Below are 6019 nucleotides of genomic sequence, written 5' to 3'. Positions count from 1 at the left end.
AATGCTCATATATCACATGAGTTAAAGGTCAAGATACATCATTGTTTTGCATATGGCTAGTGAGTTGTTTCAGGACCATTTATTAAAAAGACTATATTCTACACTGAATTACCTTGGCACCTTTACTGACAACAAATTGGCTATATACATGGGATTCTTTCTCGACTCCCTTCTGTTTCACTGATCTATACATCTGTCCTTATATCAATACCCCACTGTCTTGATTACTGTAATTTTACATCAAGTTTTGATATCAAGTAATATAAGTCATCCTACTGTGTTCTCCTTCAAAATGTTTTGGTTATTCTAGATCCTTTGCCTTTCCATATAAATTTTAGATTCATCATGTCAACTTCAACAAAAAAGCCCTGCTGGCAATTTGACTGGAATTGTGTTGAATCTAGAGGTTATTTTGGGGGATAATCAACATCTTAACAGTATTATATCCTTTAGTTCATGAATATAATTATTATCATGAATTTTATGGTTTTATAACAGATGATATATAACTAAACCATCCCCTATTATTGGGTGTTTGAATGGTTTTCAGGTTTTCACACTTTTTTTAAAAGATTTTATTTATTTTCAGAGAGAAGGGAAGGAAGGGAGAAAGAGAGGGAGAGGAACATCAGTGTGTCGTTGCCCTTCATGTGCCCCCTCCTGGGGACCTGACCCACAACCAAGGCATGTGCCCTAGACTGGAAATGAAATCTGCAATGCTTTGGTTTTGCATGCCAATACTCAATACGCTGAGCCACACCAGCCAGGGAAGGTTTTCACACTTTTAATAATGCTTTGTTGATATTGTATTAAGTGAAAGAAGCAGGGCACAAAACTACACAAAATTTATAATTATAAATATACATACATGCATATATGTATATGCACATACATATTACTCATATATTAAATAGGCATGGGGACAGAACAGAAGAAAACAAAACAAATTGAAAATAATGTATTAGAGGGGTATATTATAGTTTATTTATTTTTCCCTTTCTGCTTTCTAAATGTATTGTGAAATGATATGCAATGAAAATATGTGAGTAGCTTCCAGTTGTCTCAGGTAGTAGAGGTCAGAGCCTGCATGACCCAAAGGTGGCATCTGAGGAGGGTCTGAAGGATGTAACATTTCCCAGGTACATGGCAGAAGGAGGAGAAGAGGAAATGCCAGTCCAAAAGAACAGTCTGAACAAGGTCACAGTGATATGAAAGAGGACAGCGCATTCAGAGAACTGGGACTTCTGTATAACTACAGTAATGTAGGATGGATAGAGGGAGGCTGGGTCAGATCACCAAGGGTCTAGGTTACGAAGTCCCTATATGTAACTAGAAGAACTTAGCTTTATCCTATACAGTACTGAGGCAACACCAAAGTGTTTCAAAGCTGAAAAGTGAGACTACTAGACTTATATCTTGGAATAATCACTCAGTAAGCAGTATGGTGGAGGAGCAAGAAAGGTTGAATTCCATGGTGCAGTTACCAATTAGAGATCCTTGCAGAAGCATAGGCACAAGATAAGAGGTGCCCAGACTCCGGGAGTGACTGTGGAGATGAAGATAGGGGAAAGAGCTACTCCTATTACAAGACACATTCATGAGAAGCTTTCCTTCTCCTAGAATAGACTCTGCCAAGCTATCAAGGAAGTTGGCAGGTCCTGAAGGTGGATCCTTCAGTTGAACAGATGCTGGAGCCTGGGACTTAAGCATGAGACTGGTGCACCATCATTATGGGGCTACCTCCAGGAAAGCAGGCTCAGAGTAGCAGGCTGTCATAATAACAAACCAGCATACAAAGCATATGCCATAGGACCACAAATTCTCACTTCTCTGGGTAAGGGCCTCCTTCAGTGAATTCACCTGGAAAGAGCCCTTCAAAACATAGATCAAGCAACCTGCAAAACATGTACTATTGCTCTATGGACACATCTGGGTAGCTTCCAGGCTAGTTATACAGGGGTTTCAACAAATCTCTCATAATAAATGACCTGTTTTCTCAATACCCATTGTCTGGCTTTCTAAATCTAGGTCTTTCCAAATCTAGGTCTTTACTCCCATCATTCCTTTTTTCTGGTATGCCCTCCTCCTACTGTCTCACCAGCTATAAATACTCCATCCTCTACATCCCAGCCCAAGTGAAATGTCACCTCATCCCAAAGATTCCCTCAATCTTCATCTGACCTAATAATGTCATTACACTGTTTAAAATCCTCCAGTAGCAAAAGCTTTCCCATAGTGCTATTTATTCTCTAATGTTGTGTTAACCTTGGTGTCTTTTCATCATAGCTACTATTGTGCACAATCTTCCCCTCCTACAGCCTTGATTCCATGAGGATGGAGGCCTCTCTTATTCTCTTCTCATCTCCACTTGGTTTTGCATGGGGCTTGGCACACAGAAAATAATGTTGATCAACTAAATAGATGAAAGACAATTAAAGTTAATGCATCCAAATAGAAAGCTGCAGGGGGCATAGTGGGTTCATTCTAGGTTCATTCTGAGCAGGAATAACCAGAAACCAATATCAGCTATTTCTAGAAGCATAACTCTACAGAATCTCCAAGATAGAAAGAGACCTCAAAGGTTACGACCTCCAGGTTTACCCTTCATCTTTCCTTAAGACTAGAATATACATCTTCCTTGGCATAGCTGGGGTGTGGCAGAAAGAACCATGATCAAGGAAGATAGACCTTCAAGGTGGGGAATGTAGAGCAAGCCTCTTTCTCTGGGTGGTTAGGTAGGCATTTTATTCCTTAGCTCTCAGATTTAGATAAAGAAATAACATTCCCTTATTCAATATTAGCACCCAGAGTATGCCAGGCACTGTTCAAAGTAATGGCAACACATGAGTGAACACATGGGTCACCATTCTGAAAAATGGTGTGACCTAGTGAGGAAACAGAGAGTCATATGCCCCAATAAATATGTTAGTAATCAAAATAAGTAAATAAATTTTCATGATGACAAAGAAGGACTCTAACAACACTGCCTGTTGAGTCTAGAGGGGGAACTAACATACAAATAAGTACATAGGATTATGAGTGCCACTCCCACACAGTTAAAAATCTGCATATAATTTTTGAGTCTCCCAAAACTTAATTACTGATAGTCTGCTGTTGACCGGAAGCCTTATTGACAATGTAAATAGTTGATTAACACATATTTTTGTGTTATACATATTATACATTGTATTCTTGCAATAAAGTAAGCTAGAGAAAGGAAAATGCTTCTAAGAAAAGTATAAGGAGGAGAGAATACATTTATAGTATTTATTAAAAAAATCTGTATTTCTGGCCAAGATGGGAGGCATAGGTGGAAACACTGTGCCTCCTCGCACAACCAAGTTTAAAGACAATAAAAATTTACTAACAAAAATGCAACCAAAACAGACAGAAAATTGAACTATATGAAAGTCCAACAACAACAAACCATTCAGCCAGACCAGTAAGAGGGGCAGACTCAATGGCTGGCAGAGAGGGGTCCACAGGAAAAAGCAGCCGGACAGACCCAGGTGCGCAGGCAGTGGTTGGCAGATTCCAGGTATGGGGTGGCAACGGGCAGACCCAGAGAGGGTGCAAGACGGCTGGCTGACTGCAGTCACACATTCACACTCAGATAAACCAGGCAAAGGAGCAAGCAGTGAGACATACTGTGCAAACCAGGGCCCCAGCGATGGGAATTAAAGCCTAAAAGTACCAACCAGAAAAACTTTCGGGGGTCAAGGGGCTGGGAGAAGCTCCCAGGCTCACAGAGAGTTCCTTGAAGAGACCCACAGGGTCCTGGAGGGTGCACAGGCCCACATACCCAGGAACCAGCACCTGAAAGGCCCAATTTGCTTGTGGGAACCAGCAGAGGAGACCAAGGTCCAAAAGAGAGCATAGCAAATGCCATTGCCCCCTCTGACCCCACCCCCACATACAGCGTCACAACCCAGCAACCTGGGTTGCCCCATCCTGGTGAATACCTAAGGCTCTGCCCCTCATACCTAACAGCGCAAACAGACCAAAAATTATGGCTCAAGAAGAGTGGCTCAAAGTCCCAGAGCCAATACTGCTAAGCAACCAAGAGATAGCCAGCTTATCAGATGCACAGTTCAAAATACTGGTGATCAGGATGTTCACAGAACTGGTTGATCATAGTCACAAATTAGAGGGACAAATGAATGCTAAACTAAGTGAAATGAAGAGAAATGCACAGGAAACCAATAGCGATGGAAAGGAAACTGGGACTCAGATCAAGGGAGTGGACCAGAAGGAAGGAAAAAATGATTGAACAGAAAAGAATGAAGAAAAATGAGGGGAGGCTTAGGAACTTCCAGGACATCTTTAAACGTTCCAACATCCGAATTATAGGGGTACCAGAAGAGGACCGAGGAACAACAATGAGTGAAAAACTTATTTGAACAAATAATAAAAGAGAACTTCTCCAATCTGGCAAAACAAATAGACTTCCAGGAAATCCAGGAAGCTCCAGAAGTTCCAAAGAAGTTGGACTCAAGAAGGAACACACCAAGGCACATCATAATTACACTAGCCAAGATTAAAACGAAGGAGAGAATCCTAGAAGCAGCAAGAGACAAGGGGACAGTCACCTACAAAGGAGTACCCATCAGACTGTCAGCGGATTTCTCAAAAGAGACCTTCCAGGCAAGAAGGGGCTGGAAAGAAGTATTCCAAGTCATGAAAGGCAAGGACTTACATCCAAGACTGCTCTATCCAGCAAAGCTTTCATTTAGAACAGAAGGGCAGATAAAGTGCTTCTTAGATAAGGTCAAGTTCAAGGAGTTCATCATCACCAAGCCCTTATTATAGGAAATGTTAAAGGGACTTAGCTAAGAAAAAGAAGATAAAAAATATGGACAGTGAAAAGACAGCAAACTCACAGTTATTAACAACCACACCTAAAACAAAAGCAAACTAAGTGGACAGCTAGATCAGGAGCGGAACCATAGAAATGAAGAACACATGGAGGGTTAGCAACAGGGGAGTGGGAGGAAGAGAAGGGGGGGAAAGGTACAGAGAATAAGTAACATAGATGGTAGGTAGGAAATAGACACGGGGGAGGGCAAGAATAGTATGGGAAATATAGAGTCTAAAGAACTTGTGACACATGGACATAAACTAAAGGCGGGGAATGGGGGTGGGGGAGGGGTGTGCAGGGTGGAGGAGAATGAAGGGGGGGAAATGGGACAACTGTAATGGCATAATCAATAAAATATATATATATTTTTTTAATCAAAGTTTTTTAAAAAATATTTATTTATTTATCTTTAGAGGGGAAGGGAAGGAGAGAGGAAGAGAAATATCAATGTATGGTTGCTTCTCATGCATCCCCTGCTGGGAACTGGCCCCAGCCGGGAACTGGCCTGCAACCCAGGTATATGCCCTGACTGGGAATGGAACTGCGATCGTCTGGTTTGCAGGCCCGAGCTCAATCCACTGAGCTACACCAGCCAGGAATAAAATACATTTTTAAAAAATCTGTATATATGTGAACCTGCAGAATTTAAACCTGTGATGTTCAAGGGCCAATTGTACAAGGCAATTTGCTAGGTGCAAAAATAGTTATGTGTCAAAAAGCTGTGGAAGTCTGGAGAGGGAGCATGACCAAGTCTACCTATAAGAGGTGAAGGGAGGTAATAGCTGAGCTGAGTCCCATGGGATGAGGAGGTAGAATTAGATGGAACGAGTGACATTTGCTCAAGTATAAAAGAATGAAAAGTCATAGGTAAAGAAAAGCAAAGATTTATTTAGCCTTCAGTATAGAGTAGAGGTTGAAATAAGCAAAAAATAAGGCAAGATATAGCTCAAATTAATAAATGAATTTGGCAAAACAGCGGGTTACAAAGTCAATATCCAGAAATCAAAGGAATTTTTGTATACTAACAATGAAACAGCAGAGGCAGAAATCAAGAAAAAAATCCCATTCGATATAGCAAAAAGAAAAATAAAATATCTGGGAATAAATCTAACCAAGGAGGTAAAAGACCTATATGCAGAAAACTACACAACACTGAAGACA

The sequence above is a fragment of the Sturnira hondurensis genome, unplaced genomic scaffold (assembly GCF_014824575.4).
Source record: "Sturnira hondurensis isolate 20B ecotype Veracruz unplaced genomic scaffold, ASM1482457v3 Scaffold0013299, whole genome shotgun sequence".
NCBI classification, from domain to species: domain Eukaryota; kingdom Metazoa; phylum Chordata; class Mammalia; order Chiroptera; family Phyllostomidae; genus Sturnira; species Sturnira hondurensis.
This window is presented reverse-complemented; position numbering follows the sequence as displayed.